Below are 18,567 nucleotides of genomic sequence, written 5' to 3'. Positions count from 1 at the left end.
CTGATTTGAAGGATTATTGCCACCAAGCTTGCTGGTTAGAGAGATACCCCCGCCCCTTTACTTGTCAGCTGTTTGACAAGGTCATTTAAAGTTGGTTTTCCAAAGATCTCACCCTTAGCAAAATACAGGCATGAGAAAACAAAACAAAAACTGACTTCTCTCCACTGGAATCCCTACACTCATTCATTATTGTTACAGTACTAACATTACCATGATGCATTTATTTAAGGAAAAAAATTAAAATCATGGTATTCATATGCAACAGACTGTACTTGCTTGACATTATGAATGCAGCCTGTGAGTATGCCTTTAGGCTTGTATTTTTGTTTTTGTTTCGCAGCAAAGCCTAAAATCTGAGTGTCTTGGATTTGAATTGGGTTGTTTGGAAATTCTTCTCTTAAATAAATATATTAATATTCAATAAAATATTTAACTTTTATTTATATAAAAAAGGTTTCACATTGGATAAAAGTGCTGCCAGGGTGTAGTGAACAAGTTCCACCCAACAACTGTCCAATTCTGGTTAGGCAGATCAGCTGAAGGTTCAGAATGATAGAAAAAGTTGAGAAAGCTATTGTTGAACTCTCTCCAGAATTTGTTCTTTATTGGTTTTATCGTTCTCCACCAACAGCCCAAATGACAGACGACAGACTGGCAGAGCACCTTGCAGATGTTGGAAGGATTGGGAAAGTTAGGAAAATGAGGCAAATAATAAATACATACTGTACTAAAGGTAGAAATGAGTCTAAGGTAAAAATTTTGACTCGGGCAAATTTTTGCAATGAAGACATTACTGCTAGTTTGCATAGAAAGGGAATATGAAGGGCTCTCTATTATTAATTCATACTTGCTTGGACTGCTAAGCAAGCTTGAGCCTCACAAGTGGCTGATATTACCACTCCACAGAGAGGACTTATTACATTTGAAAATTTCTCCTATCACAGTAGATTTGCCTCCAAGAGCACAGAACAGGATTATTTATCCTTCTCTAATTTTTTTTACAATATCAAATTACACCTAATTTATACAATGTGCACTGAATTCCAGGGTATTATTGCCTTACTAAGCTCAAGTGAGTAATAGAATTCAGAAACGCTCTTTAAATAAGAATTGCTCTTGGGGCTATGTAAAATTATTATAAGCAGAATTGATAGCATTATATAAGATTACTGGGATTCCCTTTCTGTTCAGGGCGCTGGCTTCAAAATAAGGACAATCGAAGCATCACAGGTGCATGCTAGTCAAAACTGGACAGCTGGACATACGATAACCACACCCCCTCATTAGTTCTTAAATGTGCTTTTAACCCTTTTCTCTGTGAGCTCGGATTATTCTTTATACAAGGAAAATATGCTACGGTCACGTTGCTTCCCAAAACCCCACCTCTAACAAAGGGAGTTTATAAAGTAATTTGAAAAACAGAAACTAGAGATGGAGAAGATCAGTTCTAGTCTGTCCCCTTAATAAAGCAGGATTCTTCTGTGTACAATATATATTCCAGCATCTTGGCCTGGGTAGCTTTAAGAGTCCCAGGTGATAAGGCATTTGTAACTTTCCTGGGGAGACTATTCCAAAGCACAATAGACATCGCTGTTAGACTGGCATATCAGAGAAACTTTCTAAGTTCCTCTCATTCCATATAGTTCTTTGAAGTAAAAATGCAAAGTAAAGGATGCTGCAGAATTACATTCCTTCCCAATGGGGTGAAAGAAACAGACATTCACTCTAACCTGAAATTCCTTCCCTTTCATTCCCTACCTGCTGTCTTTTGATACCTTAGCTTGCAGCTGAACAACAACTCCCAGAGGTGAAAAATGAGTGTGTAAGCTGCTAAATGACACAGTATTCTGAGCAAAGTACAAAGGAACAGTAATTAACACTGCCCTATCAGATTATTTTTTATTTCCATCAAAACAAGGTATTAATCTGTGTGACTGAGCCAGAGGAATCCTCTCCATTGTCCTCAAAGCATATCAGTATTTTAACACTGGTGGTTGAACTCTACTTGATCACAGAGGGTAAAGTTTAACTCTTGTTACAAGTTTTCAAAAGCTCCTTTTGCTCTGTGTTTTGTTGATGGATAAAAGAGCCTCCCTACTTGAGGAGTGTGTGGCCTGTATCTAAACTCAGCATGCAAACCGTGCAAAGTGTGCCTGCTCCTCAGGAGGGAAACTCATGATCCTTGAAAGCCACGTATTTCCTTCCTTACTATATGACAAAAAATACATGCACTCTTCACAGGCTTCTCAAAAGCCTCACACTACAAATCAACCAATCCCTTGGATTCTGATTGGCTCCAGCATAAAAGGAGGTGGTGGAAGGCAATCCAAAGCAGGATTAAACCATTTGACTCTTCAAAGCCTGGTATGAACTCATTGGTTTAAAAAGCTTCACACTTCCTTTCTTTAGAATAACTGTAGGATTGGGGTTACTTTGCCTTACTCTTGATTCCCCATGTCTAAACTCAGTTATTCACAATCATCCTGAATCTCGTCTTATTACAAACTATAAAAGGTGCTCAGACAAATCCCAGTAATTTTTTGTAATGCAATTTAAAGTTAGGAAATACCAAGCAATGGCATACCTCTGGTATTTATTTCAGCTAGTACACCATGCATGTGCTTTAGATCCTACTGTTGAATAGAATTGTTTATGACTGCAAAATCTGGACTCTATGGTCTTCTTACATTTGTGGTGGGGTGAACTACATTTCTTTTAAAGAAAACTCACCTTTACTAATGGATAGTAGTTTATTTTTTCTCCTCCAGTAATAGTTGTTAGAGCCAATACACTTAGCAGCTCTACATATTTTTCCCCAGCCATAATTTATTAGAAATTCAAGTCACATCAGCAGCATCTGTGAAACAATTACTGCATCTAGGACTGACTCTGCAGTCTAATCCATCATAATTATGACTGGCCTCTTTGAAGATACCATGATGCATGACTTAAAAATAGCACATTACTGTGGAAATGGATCAGCATCTCACATTCCACCAAGTTGTAATTCTGCCCACCACTGTTTGACTTCTTGAAGTACCCAGGGACATACATGTATTTCTTGCCACATACGGGGCACAAATGAGAGATAAGGAGTTAGAAGTATATTATTGTTGGTTTGGTTGTGTTTTTTAAAAGATGTGTACATGCCTCTTTGGAGTGCTCCTGCAATCTTCTTGAGCACAGAATACATAAGAGTCACTCATGTACAATTTGATGACAGGAAAAACATATATATCTTTTTTTTTTTTTTGGTCAAAAGTAACCTTAGTTATCTTGATTTGCTCTCTTTTGATAACTTCTCTATTTTGAGCCAATTCCTGAGGTTCCTATTTTATTAACTATTTGTATTGTGCTGATGTGGTAGCTAGGGACTTTGTGAATGCAAAGAAGTTGCTTGAGTAAACATCCATGATCAGATTCTAACCAGCCCCTGTACATACATCTAGTGCAGCACGAGTAGGAAGAAAATTGGGGTGAGTTCCCCTCTCCTTTGGCACTTCCACAAGGGCTGGCCAGAATCCCATTAGGAAGAGCAGTGACTGTTCTCTGTTAGGATGTCCATGAACACTTGCTGGCTGACAGAATTAAGATGGGTGGTACTATAGCCCGTCCATATCAACTAGAAACAGAGCAGAGAACACACTGCATCTTCTCCAAGGTGACTTGCTGATAGCCCAGCTATTCACCGTGTATTTATGCAGCCAGACCTCCTTGGGCTGTGATCTCAAACATAAATGGGGTTGGACTTGGTCAGTAGCTGGATGGGAGAACACAAAGTAAAAGTCAAGGAACTACAAATGATAGCAATAGTGTGACAGTCCCTTCTATATCAATACTAAACTACTTCCTGCCCCAGCATGATGCTTGGGTCACTGTACTGCTAGACACTATTGGATGAAACAGAGGTCTAAATCATTTGCAGTCATTAAATTCCCATGGCAGTTTCTGCAAGAGTTTCTGTTTATCTAGGTGCCCTGGCCAAATTCCAGTTTGGGTAGTTAAATTCTGCCTACTTTAATTCGCCTTCTAATATCAACTGAATACAATAGTAGGCTCAACTTCCTGACTTTACTTGTTTAGTGTTATTGTGCACAATTAAACAGTAGCCTATCCTACCCCAGAAGTGGCTGAATTTCAGTGGTGGGCAACCTCATGCCTCTATCTAGTTCAGGGGTCGGCAACGTTCAGCACACGGCTCGCCAGCATAAGCACCCTCGTGGGCCGGGCCAGTTTATTTACCTGCTGACGTGGCAGGTTCGGCCGATCGCGGCCCCCACTGGCCGTGGTTCGCTGTCCCGGGCCAATGGGAGCGGCGAGAAGCTGTGGCCAGCACATCGCTCGCCCGCGCCGCTTCTCGCCGCCCCCATTGGCCCGGACGGCGAACCGCGGCCAGTGGGGGCTGCGATTGGCCGAACCTGCCGCATCAGCAGGTAAATAAAACTGGCCCGGCCCGCCAGGGCGTTACCCTGGCAAGCCACATGCCGAACGTTGCCAACCTGATTTCTAGTTTGTAAAGCACTTTGAGAGTCTTCTGGTTGAAAGAAGCTACAGAAGTAACAATTTCTGAATTTCAGCAAAGAAAGGAAAAAAGCTCAAAACAGCCCTTCTCTGTAACATCATAAACCATTACAAACAATGGGCTAAATCCTGAAGTCTTTACTTGGTCGGAAAAGCTCTTTAAGCCAATGGAAGTTTTTTCCTGAATTCATCTGGGTAGATAATCTAATGCAGTTTTCAGAGTCTTGATGCAAGATTATCCCTGAAGGTAGTGCTGCCAAGCAGTCACAGTTTGAACTTCTGTGTGGTCCTTGAGTAGTCCTATGTACATCATATAGATTACAATAATCCATTAAGCAACAATGGCATGGATAAATTCTATATCCGAGGAAATGACCACAGTTGCCTTAACAGATGAAAAAGTGGTGCTTTTGACCACCAGCACCCGCTGAGAATCCAAAAGCAGTCAGATCCAAACTCATCAAGCAATGAAGCTCTTTGACAACTTCCCCAAAAGAAATGTGGGCAGGCACCAGTCCCTCCACACCCTCAAGATGCCACCAACATACCCCAACCTACTAGCATCACCCTTGACTTCTCTCGATTGAGCAACATTTTCATCCAAGTTCCCATCTCAGTCAAGCACTTGGAAAAACAGATACATCACGTTATCTAGATTAGTTATAAGCCTCATGTCATCCATATATTGATGGTATCACAGTGAAAGTCATCTTGCTATCTCCTCAGTGGTCTCGTGTGCACAACGAACAAACTGTGTGATAGAAAAGAAGCCTGCAGAACCCCTGAGGTTTTCATTGACTCCAATGGGCTTTGGAACCCAAAATAATTAAAAATATCAATATTTATCTCTCTCATCAATGCAACAGAATGAATATACATACACAAACACGTGGTTCAGCATATTCTATCCATGGATTTCTGGGCCCCAAATCCCTTATGGACTATCAAAATTCATCTAATTGCCTTGTTTTAGATTTTGTATTTGAACCACTTATTCAGCAGAAAGTTCTATAGTAATATGCATCTGAGGAAGCACTAACGAATAATGTATCCCGGCCCAAGTCAATTGTGAGTGTGACTCTCTCAGGACTGTAGGAATATGAAAACCTTGTTTTCTGAGGTTAACATTCTGGCAATAGTATTTTTTTTTTCCCCAGGAGCAGGAGCCCCATTTTATTTTTATTTTTCTGGAAGGCCATTAACTAAGACATTGCACTAATCCAAGTTTGGCGTTAAAGCCACGGGCACCAGAATGCTCCTACAGCATTCTGACAATTTTTTGAGTTCTCTTTTACACTCAGCTTACTCCAATACACACAACTTGTTTTATTTTCCTTGTCTTTTGAACCTCTGCAACAGTTTAGTAAGAAACTGACACTGAGAAGCCAAATTGAAACATTTGGTTGGAATGGTTTTAGGAAAAAAGTTGGAGGGAGACAGGTGGCTGGCCTTTTTATGGAAACTGCCTTAGTGGTGAACCAGGAAAAAGAGTAGTCTTTATGGACAGGAAGTCTATTTAAAGGTATTGTCTTAAAGTTAAGCTTCACTCAAGCCACCGATTTCTAGAACAGCATAAAAATTCAGCACTACTGTGTTGACAAAGGTTATGGGTTAGAATCCCAGAATGAGCTGACATTTTGGCCTTCCTTCAATTGCCTATGATTCAAAGCACATTCTTTCCCATGTTAAAATGTACTCTTTATGGCAAGATGCAGCATGAAGAGATAGAGAACTAACTAAAAGAGGAAAAAAATAGCAGATTGTGTTTTAACTCTAATTAAGGCTTTTTAGGCTCCAACAGTAGATCCTCGTATGGGTGATATTTATACAGTTCTATAGGAAACTTCAGTACTCCTCTCTGGCACTCCTTTTAAAATGTTTTCAAAGTTTTGAAAACAGTCAGCCTTTCTTCATTCTGGCAGGTTGCCATTCACTGCCAACAAAATTCAGCTCATAATCTTTCAAGGCCTCCAATAGCCCACATGGATTTAAGAGAATTTTAAATGGCTGAAGTACTAGTGAAGGACTTAAGACATTTTGGGATATTAAAAAAAGCATATATCAAATTTTAAATTAAAACAAAACACAGCTACACAAACTTTTGTCAGTTTTCTACAAAGTTTGCTTCATATTCTGTCCAGGAGTCACAAAATGCTATTTCACTAATTGATTATTCTCTGTCCGGGATGTGGACATACTTCTGGTGCACAAAGAAGCAGTGTGAATTATAAAGCTCGTCATATTTAAGCAGTAGTGCTACTTGTTTCAAGACACTGAGGTCAATTTATATATATATATATATATATATACACACATATGGCAGAGACTTGAGTGTTGTGCTGGGTTTGAATTAAACTCTGATGATTCTTGTAGCTGAAAAATCTGAGCTTGGAGAAATATCTTGAGTTTATCAAGTAATTATAAGTCAAAAGAAAAAAGCAACTAAATAATAATTAAATTACTTCATCCATCCCTCTTTGCTCTTCCATGAAAGGGCAGCAGATAAACTTTGTTTTTTCTTATTTAAATATACAAATACCACCGGCAAGGCCTAGTGGAACTCCTCATGGTTGTAAGCACTATCATAAGTGTTTGCAGGACTGGGCTTCCAGCTTGAAGTCTGATAAATACGGTCTTCGGCTAAAGTAAGAAGTTAAAGGAATGTCTTGCGTGTATTAGTGAAATTCCAGAGAGAAGTGTGTGTGTGTGCATGTGTGTGCTTAAAAGCTGTTGTGTTCCAGACCTGGAAGAACTGTAATTGTATGCAGTTTCATACTACAGCTGTTCCTTATCACGCCAGCAGCAATCTTTAGGTTTGTGGGGGGTTTTTTCTTTTTCTTTTTTTTTTTTTTTTTAAAGGCAGGTAGGGACAGGGAGGAGACTAGCCAGGCTTTAAGCTCCAACACTTACAACTGGTTTAGCTCAAAAGAAAAAAAAATCTGCATTTGCTAATATAACTTCTATAGAGCCTTTGGGAAAATGAACAGCTGCTTTTTCTTAAAAAATGGAAAAACCGGGGAGGGGAGAGACAGTCATCAGGATACTAAATGTTCAGTGTAGCCATTTAAATTGAAATGCATACTGCTGTCAAATGCATAAAGGGACATTAGATTTTGGGTTTCCTAAAAATATGATGGCTAGCCAGGTTGATTATGACAAAATGAGCTAATAATTTCACTGTGGGGGGGAGGGGAAATTGCCAACAAGAGCTGATCTGCTCATTATACAATCCAGCAGACCACCCATCATAAAAACCTCATCTAGCTCACAAAATGTTTGTGTTAAATTGATATGTAATAAATCCAAAACATATTTCAAGCAATATCTTCAAAATTCATGATCGGTATGGATGACTAAGAAAATGTTCTGGAAAGCTGGCTATGCTTAAATGTGGAAGACTAAAAATGAGAGAGATCTGCCCTGGGCTATATACAATTAACATGCAATACAGTAGTATATGGGGAACCAAAGCAAATCAGACCAGCATCAAAATTTTAATGGGAAAAATAATCTGGTCCACTGTGCACTTTAAAAGGCCCAATTCTGCAATTTGTAGAAGTTATTACTCATGGTAGTTCCTGGAGGCCTAGACCAGCTCAGGGGCCTGTTGAGCTAGGCACTACATTAATGGGAGAGAGTGGCCTTAAAAAGTGAAGAGTCTCCTCAACTCCCATTAAAGTCAATAGGAGTGAGAATGGTGAGCTGCTTTTTGGAGTGCTTAGCAACCTGCGGGCTAAAGCTCTAAATGGAGGGATTTAAGATTAGATCTGACTCTGAGATCTCTATTTTCTGGCCTTAAATGGAGGGTGCTTAAGAACATAAGAATGAACCATACTGGTTCATCTAGACCAGTATCCTGTCTTCTGACAGTGGCCACAGCTGGATGCTTCAGAGTGATCCATCCTGTTGTCCAGTCCCAGCTTCTGGAAATCAAAGGTTTATGGACACCCAGAGTATTGCATTGTGTTCCTGACCATCTTGGTTAATAGCCATTGATAGACATATCCTCCATGAACTTATCTAAAAGACAATGCCATTCAAAAAGACAATGAAAAAGAAGGGACATGTTACAATGAAAAGCAAATACATATGTGCCATTGTCAATTATTTCTCTTCAGAACTTCTTAGTCCATCATCCAGAGCTTCTTTTTAACTTTTAAGGACATGCTCAAATGATTTGGGGTCTTAATGAATATTTACATAGTGGTAGCCCAGTAGTTGTTTACTAGGCTCAAAATAAGAGAAATACTTTTTCACAGAAATGGATATGTGTGCAGCAGATTTCTGTAAACCAGTTGTACAAAATAATCATGTATTTGGATTAAAGTATAAGCAGTATTCAGGGTCAGGTTTTCTTGACCCATACAAAAATACAGGAAATGATCAGAAACACTGCAGCAGCCCAGCTGTAAGTTACACTGCTTGGAATCATTACTGTTGAGCACATTAGTATATTTATAAGGGAATGTATATTTAAAGCATCCCTACAGGTGTGTATGGCACTTCACAGAGAGATCAACGACACAGTCCCACTCCTGCCCAAACAAGTGTAAATCTATCCTGCAAAAAGATCATGTTCTTGCTTTGGTTTGTGGTGTATGAATCATGATGGTCCTGCATTTATTGGTTTGGTTAACTGTGTTTGTTTATAAACTTATCTTACATAATGAAGTCCACTTGTATTTTTAAAAAGAAGCTATACTGATTGTGCATAGCAGGATTGAGGATAGCAGGGAAAAAATCTTGCACTGTTGATTTTAAAACAATGTGGTCATCCGACTTTCTTTCATGGCAATTTGTTAGAGTCCAAAGGTGTGTCTTGACTATATAACAGTTAGCGGCATGAGTCTTGTATCCTTTAGCACGTGTATTCTATCTCAAGAAACATTTAAAAAAAAAAAAAAAAAAAAAAAGTACTGAGATGATTTTTTACGATAATGACCTAATTTTTCTCCTTACCCTTATCAAGAATACAGATATACAAAATACATGAATTTCACTGATAAATACTATGTGGGCTGCATATCACATGTGTGCTGAATACCTGTTTCTCTGCTGAATGTACTGTAACTAATTAAAATACCAAACTTCACTAGACTGGTTCCTGAGTTGTGTGCTATTCAGCAGTCACATTTAAGACCAAATCCTGTAGTACTCACATAGGATACCAACTGACTTCATATAGGTGAAATTATCATTAAGGATACCTGGATTTGGGCCCCTCTTCAGCAAAAACATGGTCTTAAATCTCAAGTTAAACTTGCTTAAATGTTTTACTAATCAGGGCCCTAGTCTTTAAATTCTGCCATCTTTAGCCCTTGCCACAGCCCGTTCCCCCAAACTGCTCATCTTACTCTGACCCATGGAACCTCATTTGCTGACAGTTGTTCTTTCTGAGGAGAAAAATATTTTTTATTTTAATTGGTGCAGTGTAGTGCCTTGTTCCCTAGCTGCTGTTTGTCATGGCAGAGCACCACATTTGCAAAGGCAGACTAACAGGAATAGCTAACTATTTGAAAAAAACAAACACTGAAATGTTCCATGACTACTTGGGTTGGAGAATTCAAACGTTTACTGTGCTGAATAAGCTTCTGATTCAAATAGGGTTGGTTTTGTTTTTTTGTTCAATTTCCTTACTTTTGAGTAAAAGAGAAAATACCACAGAGAAGTCCCAAACAAAGGGAACAATTTAAGTTCCATTTGTAGTCTTTTTTGTTTGTTTTTTGTTTTTGATCAACTGCATGGGAAAAGATTGCCTTGAATGGGTCTCTATAAAACATTCTTGAAAATGTTAACTTTGTCTACAGCTATGACTTGGCTTAACAGTAGCCATGTTAGACACACACATGGAATAGGAAGAAAAAAAGAATGGTCTTTCCCTCTCATTTCTGACTGGAGAGAGAGTCTTGTGGCTGAAAGCACTGGACTGGGATAGATTAGTTCAATGACTTCCTGGGTGACCCTGAGAAAGTCACATAGAGTCTGTCTACACTGCAATTAAACACCTGGGGCTGGCCTGGGCTCATGGGGTTCAGGCTGCAGGGCCGTGAAATTGCAGTGTAGACGTTTGGGCTCAGGCTGGAGCCAGCGCACTGGGACTATCCCCTGTGGCTTGTATGAATAGCTCTCACCATGTGTATATACAGTGCTTAGCACAAGGGGGCACTGATCCTAGTGGAGGCCTCCAGGTGCTATCATAATAAGCCAAACCAAAAAGGGAGTAGGGAATGGAGAGAGGAGTAAAACCACTAAGAAGTGTGTCCCTCCCTGCCTCCACATGAAAACTTTTCCAAAGTTGTAGGAAGCATTAAACTAGGCCCCTGTGCTCATACAAAACCCAACTGATATCAATGGGGATTTGCACAGGTGGAAGGGTCTGCCTCTGTGGATCAGAATGCAGGTTTAGGGCCTTGGTTTCTGTCTGATCCAATATGATACATTTTGTTTCTAGCCTTTTCTTTTTTAATTAACACACATTTACTGGCCAATTCAAACAGAGCTACATCCACTTTTTTCAACAATCTCCTTTTCCATCTTATATTACACCAAGGTAACCAGGCAAAACAGGACCTTGTGTTCTATGCCTTTGATTTCTTGGCTTTATATTAAAAAAACATTAGTGTCTTTGAGCAACAGCTAGTGTTTAATGAACTTTGGGTAACTAAGCAATAAGAGGTCGCCCACATTGTAGATTCTTGCATGCCTCAATTCCAACCCACAAGCCTCTGTGTGCCACCCTCATATCCCCCTCTATTTCATAAACTCCCTGCAACTCCCCCCAATATCACCCCTTCCAGAGGTTCTCTCTCTCTCTCTCTCTCTCACTCCCTGCCTGCCATACCAGGATCCATATTTCCTCCCCTTCAATGCCAGCAGCTCTGAATGATCCTCCTTTTCTCCATGCTAGGGACTCTGTGCCTCCCCATTCACACCTCTCCCCCATAGCGGAGGGATCTGTGTACCCTTCCTCCCAACATACCACCATTCTCCAGTCTTCCGGATTCTGTGTACCCCACATTTCCTATTCCAGAGAGTCTCCCATTCCCTTTTCCTCTTCCCCTGCCACTCCGTGGCTAGGACTATGTGTGCCCTCTCCTCTTCCTCCTTACCAATATCCCCATTCTCCTCCCCCAAATCCAGGGGCTATGTGTGTACCCCCTTCCCGCTATCAGGGGCATGCCCCCATTCCCCCCATCATCATTGTTTGTCTGGAAGAAAAGACATTCACAGTGTCTACATATTAAACTCTGGTGGGAGGATGGATAGAAATCAGAGTATTGTTAGGCCAGAGGGTGGTAATGGGGGTCAACAACCAGTTGCTGGATACAGATAATTGCAGAGGTGACTGAAGCTGTGGTTGTGCTACACAGGGGCACCATCTGTCCCCCATTTTCCTTTCAGTTTTCTGACTTTCCCCCAACAAAAGGATTTTGGCCATCAGTACCTAGAACACACCTGGAAATTTTGGAATTGCTTGGATGTGGCATTCAAAAGTTATCGTGTTATGTACAGACAAACACAAAAGTGCCATCAATTTGAGTGTAAGGCCTTTGCGAGCCCAGCCAATGACTTTCTTCTGATCAAATTTTACCCCTGCTCCCATTGCCTGAATGATTGTGCAGCTGTTGAGATAAAATGGCGCAGAGCTTACCTGGGGGTAGATAGAAACCAACAACATTCAAATACAGCAGCTCTAGCTCCAGCATCACCAGGATCAGTGGGTTAATGTAAAGAACACGATCACTCATGCTATGCTAGAAATTAATCTATTTTCTCTATCAGTACGTGCTGATGAACTGCTTTATTGATGGATTCCCCACTGTGAGCAAAGTGTTTTGCAGCTTTGTAAAAAAATTTTCATGATAAAAAGAGATGCTCCTCTGTGTTCATTTTTTAAGCTCTAGTATGCAGGAAATCAGGCGAGGCCCAGATACTGGTATGATGCTGCGTTATTTTGATTTCACATGTGCAAATAAAAGGCCAAATCAGGAACGGAGTCTCATTTTACTAGGCATTCTACAAACACAGTCCTTGCATGGAAGACCTTGCACCCGAACGAATACTGAAATGCTATATCAGAGTTACAAAGGAAACCGTTAGAAAAGATGAGACGATCTAATCAGTAGTAGCCCCTCCAATACAAAACCAATGGAGGGCTACAAACATAATGAGAAGGAAGATCAGTGTACTGGAGTACTGTAGGTAGCACTAGGAAAGAAGAAGAGAGAGGGTGGGAAAGGACATTTAAAATGACAAAAATGGAGGTGAGGGGAAGGAAGTGGGGTGGGGGGAGTGTGTTCTATTTTGTTGAAGCTAAGCAAGACAGGGCACAATAGTAAGAAACAACAAGGGATATCAAACTGAGATAAGAAGATTATAAACCCTGACAATAAACCTTCAGAGCTGTAAATACTGATCATCAAATGACCTGGACTTTCAATTTTCACAAGAGAGATACTCCTACAGCATCCACACAAGTTAATCTAGTACTCTGCAAGGGAAGACAAGGAGCAATGCTTGCCTTATTTATTTATTTATTTATTTATTAAATGAACAGTAGATATCCCTTTGCATTGATGCACAGTTAATGCTATCATATTGCTAGTTATTTTGACATTCATATAAGTGAACGGGGAACTCAAAGCAGTGGTGCTGGAACAGTTTTTATAGTAGGGATGCTGACAGCCATTGAACCAAACTGTAAACCCTGTCTATGATGGAAACCACTTCAAGCCAGACTCAAAGGGATAATCTGTGCATCCTGAGATTCAGAGGGAAAAAAAGTCAGTGGCATGTAGCCATTGTGACAGTTCTAACACATGCAGGTATATAAGAGAACTCTTCAGTGGCCAGATTGTTTGGCATTATGGCCCCTTTCAGTCAGAGTAAAGGGGCCGTAGGACAATGATAAATTACATCCAAATGTGTGGTTGTAGTTTTACTGTTGCTGTAAACAGACAGATGCTTGAGTTCATGAAGACTGCAGTGATGGTTTAGTTTGTATTTTGAGTGGTTTTACTCATTTATGAAAAGAATACGTTATATGTATACAGCATCTCTTAGCCAAAGACCTCAGAGCACTTTACAAACATTAACTTAACCTCAACCCTCTTGTGTGGTGGCCATTATGTCCTTTTTATTCATTTGGTAAACTAAGGCACAGAAAAAGATTGTATCTTTCTCAGAGTTACATAGTGCTGAGATGAGAACCCAACAGCCCTAGGTCAGTATTCTTCTCTAACTATTGCACAATGCTTCTATCATAGCCTGGGAAGCACTGCTGTTGTATCGTTCAGAGCCATCAGATGGCCACTTGTGTAACTCTGGGAAATGCAGAAGGTCGGGGAGGGGGAAGTATTGAGTGCACAAGAAACATTTGCACTTACTGAAGAAATACTATACTGTATGACAGAGTCAGGCATAGAGCATTACACTAACAATGAACATTATTCCTACTCTAATTTACACTGCTGTTTTTAGCAATGTAGGGTCCCACTGCCTCGCAGCCGAAGCCTTCCTCCAGCAGCAGGGAAAGGTGCTCTCTGGAAGGAAAGGCAGTGGGGAAAGGCTCCCTCAGCACCTTGCAGTGGGGAAAGGCTCCAGAGGTGGGGGACCAGCTGGAACCTTTTCCTCACTACCCCCTCCTCATCCCCCTCCCCCGCCCCACCAGCCAGAGCCTTTCACTGCCACAGTGTGGATACAGCCTGCTTTTCACCACGGCGTGTAGTTACACATACCTTACACACAGCTGCCTGTGTAGACAAGGCCTATATCAGAGTAGCATTACACATCTCAGTATTGATAACCCTTATCTTTCATACTTGCACCAGAATACTTTCCTCCCATCTAATCTGCTTCATTACTTTTGAAGATGGCCTAACTTGAATTACTACTTTCCTGAATCACCAACTCCAGGATGTATAAGGCCATAACACTGGGTCTAACTATATCTGGAAAACTTTCCTCCATCCTGCAGTATGCTGGGGTTACTGAATGGCTCTGTGGATTAACAGCATGCCCCGGCACATGGTCAGCATGTCACGTTCCAACTAAAACAGGACATCGAATAGTCAACTTTGGAGAATTATTTTTCTTATAAGTTACAGAAGTTAATACAAATTGATATTGTTATTAGTTTGCAGGATAATATAGTGTAAGTTCAGGTAATACTAATTTTGGAAGTGTTCATTACGAACTGTTGTCCCTTTAGGATTAGAATTTATATATATAAATTGGATATTGTTGATATCTGCAAAGCATAATGCCAAATTTAGCCAATTCCTTTGACAAACGTTTGCATTTCACACCAGGAAACTGGGATTGTGACTACTGGATGCTAAATAGTAAGAGTCTGTTTCAAGGACTTGTAGGTCTGGGAGCAGTCTAACCAGCATAAGGCTAGGACCAGCATATCACCACCCCCATCCCTGTTTACAGTCCAGTTAGAAAACTTAAAGCAGGATGTGGCATTTTGCAATCAGCCAGCTTGTAGGCTAGCGCACACATATTTTGCATGTACAATTATTTATATGCACAATATCTGCATTTGAACATGCACATTGAATTGTGTTAGCATGAAACATTGATAACTGTACATCTTACTACTCTATTTGTCATGTGTGTGAAACGGCATGTTCCACTCACACAAACATGCATATTTTGGTAGGGGCAAAACTAAAGACAGTGGTTCTAACCACAGTCATCTATGTCCAGAATTTCAGAGATGAAACAGAGCAATTATAATGGGCCTGGTGAACGGAATGGCAACTTTTCTACGTGTAGGAAAATCTTAAATGAAAGCTATTAACTTGAAAACTATTTAATTTCTAGAAGTGGATTGAAAATAGTTTCAGGTGCTATACCTCTTCCTGAAACTCCCTACTCATTTGTGGTTCACAACTACAATTTCTGTCTTTTTTTTAATGTCTGGGTGTAGTATGAAAACCCTGCGCAGTGAAACTGACTATAAACAAAGTGCTATCAAATGTGCTAATTGAACAAATTGGAAAGATAGAGGGTGAAATTCTGGCCCCGTTGAAATCATCAGCAAAACTCCCATTGACTTCAACAGAGCCATGATTTCACTCAGAGACTTTATCATTATAGTTACCTGAAGTGTCAGCTGTAACAATAGCAGGTTAACACTTCCCCCCGTCAAATCAGGCAAAAGTATCATTGTTTTATATTTGTGGTGTCTCTAACTGTCATGCGGTTATAATTTAGCAACACTGAGTCTTTTCATTGTTTGGCCATTTTTATTTGCATTCTTTGCACAAAAATTTCCCTTCCTAGGAAGAATATAAATTTGTGAGGTTTCTTTTTTAAAAAAAATATAATGTTAGGGTTATACTGTACTTTTCTGATCTAGACAGAGTAGAAAGTAAAATATAGACTGGATCCACTAGACATGAAAAAAGAAAAAAATGACCATCAAATTGAAAAAGGACAGAAGTTTACTAAGAGTAAAGATGGATCTCCTTCCCTGTGAAGACCTTTGCATGATATCTAGAAAATAAGTTTGATAGACTTAAGCTATCAAATAGATCACATATTAGAAAATTTAATACAACATTCTGTCTATCATTCATAATTAACTTTCAGGTTTGATACAATTTAGAATAAAAATTAAATCATAAGATGTATTTGATATAAGACTGTAATTTTCTTCTTCAAGAACCTTGATGGCTTAGTATATGTGCAGTGTTCCAATCACAGTCCCATGCTCCCTGACCTGGTACTTCGGAACATAAATCTCAAAATCCCATCAGTCTTCATTACTGTCTTATTGCATCACATGTGCATATTCAATTTAAGATCAAGAGCCTAATCCAAAACCCAATGAAATTAAAGAAAAGATAATAAAGCGAACAGCTGTAATGCCACTTAAGAGCAATATCCACGGGACAGCCATTTCTAGTGCATGTACAACTAGATTTTCATATAACATCTTTATTCCAACAGAATCCCAAAACGCTTTACAGTTTAAACACAATTAGCGTTCATAACAAAAGGCAAAAGGGAAGGGTGAAAAGATATATTTTCAGTTGGAATTTTACATGAAATGTTGAGTTGGGACTCTATCCTGCAAGGTACTGAAAAAGCTGGTTCTACTCCAGCAAAGCACTTAAAACTCCTGGGGGTTTCTGCACAACTGCACATGTGCAGAATTTATGTCCCCCACAGATTTCTTTGCTTCCCTGCAGAAAAATGACTTTCTGATGGGGAAGCAAAGGGAAGCCACAAGAACGGTAATGCGGCCCTCCCTAGCAGTATGGTTCGGGTGCCCAGGGAGCTGGCAGAGAGGTAACTCACTGTGAGGCAGGAGGCGGGACTGTGGAAGACCCGGCTGGTGGCTCCTACCTTGTGCTGGGCTCAGCCGCTAGTCCCAGATGGGGAGGATGGGACCTCCTCTTCCCCTACATAGCATCCGGGGCTGGGTCAGACCCACCCCCAGATTTCTCCCCCAGCTGCAGGAAACTCTGCAAACTCTTCTCCTCCCTCCTCCCACCCCAGCTTTCTGCACCCATTGCTCCTCAGTTGCAGGGCAAGGGATCCCTGTAGAGGAAGCTGCTCCCCCAGCCGTCCAACCCCCATGCATCCAGAACCCTCCAGATGCTACCACCAACCTTCACCCCTCCGTACTCAGAACCCCTGATGAGCCCCACTCTTCCTGCACCTGGACCACCCCGACAAGCCACCCGCACCTGGATCCCCACCCCACCAAGCCCCAACCAGTGGCACCTGGATCCCCATCCCACCAAGCCCCCCCCCCCCTGCATCCCCCCACACCCAGACCCCCACGCTGATCCCCAAATACCTTCACCTGGACCCCACTGCAGAGTCCCATTAGCATTGCACTCAGAACCCCCCAACAAGCCCCTGTGCATCCAGATCCCCCACTGAGCTGCCCGCACCCAGACTGACCCACACAGAACCCTCTCAACCCACACCTGGATACCCCCCCCAAGCTCCTCCACACTTGAATCCTGCCTTGCTGAGCCTGCTTGCCCACACCTGATGCACCTGGCACAGAAGGGCAGGGCCCTGGGGTGTTTCTGGGGCAGGCCCGGTCCTTGCACTGTGTCGGGGTTGGGTGCAGCCTTACTGCTGAGTCCATATCCCGGGGGAAGCTGCACAATGATCTCCCACCTCTGTGCAGCCAGTGGCCTGTGCTCCCCAATGCAGTGCTGGGGCCTTCACATTTATTTGTCAAATAAAATTTGCTGAATTTTAAAATATTGTGCACAGAATTTTTAAATTTTTGGCACAGAAGGCCCACAGGAGTAACTTAGGGCTTGTCTACACTGGCACTTTACAGAGCTGCAACTTTCTCGCTCAGGGGTGTGAACTCCCCGCCTCCCGCCCCGAGCGCTGCAAGTTTCAGTGCTGTAACGTGCCAGTATAGACAGTATACCAGCTCCGGAAGCCACGCTCCCAGTGGTGGTAGCTGCACCCCTCATGGAGGTGGGTTTATCATCTGATGTAATGTTTCTTTGGAGGAGGGAGCGGAAGGTAAAATGGAAGGAAAAGTTTCCTGTTTGCTGGCTACAGGAACTAAGTAATCCTTATAAGCCTCTACCTGTTAAAGGCAGGCATGACTTGCAATTCCCTGCTAAAAACAAAGCTGATTTACACTGATGCATGACAGATCCTACAATGTGACTGTGAAATGGTCCAGTTTCTCCAAAACTACAGATGATGGGAGTTTATCTGAGGATAAAAAGGGCAGGGCCAGCTTTAGGCCGATTCAGCCGATTCGGCTGAATTGGGCCCCGCGCCAAGAGGGCCCCGCGCTAGAGCTGTTCACCCCGCCCACTTCCCCCTCCTCCCCTGCCCTGCACGCCCCGCCCCCTCCCCTGCTTCCCGCGAATCAGAGATTCGCGGGAAGTCTGAGACTAAGCAGCAGGGGCGGGCCGGCCGGCAGCATGAGGTAAGCTGGGGTGGGGGCGGGAGAAGGGCTCCGGGGAGGCGCGGCCCGTTCCCGCAGGCCCCAGCACGGTCCCCCTGGCCCGGCTCCGGCCCGGTCCCCGTGGCTCGGGCCCCCCC

The 18,567-nt window shown here is 41.8% G+C and overlaps 1 protein-coding gene across 2 annotated transcripts in view; it reads right to left on the bottom strand.

Moving 5' to 3' along the window:
- The window catches only part of TET2 (tet methylcytosine dioxygenase 2), a 90,618-nt gene that overhangs the window by 33,851 nt on the left and 38,200 nt on the right, over positions 1 to 18,567 (bottom strand). The window lies entirely within an intron of this gene.

This window comes from Trachemys scripta, chromosome 5, assembly GCF_013100865.1.
Source record: "Trachemys scripta elegans isolate TJP31775 chromosome 5, CAS_Tse_1.0, whole genome shotgun sequence".
NCBI lineage: Eukaryota > Metazoa > Chordata > Testudines > Emydidae > Trachemys > Trachemys scripta.
This window is presented reverse-complemented; position numbering and strand designations above follow the sequence as displayed.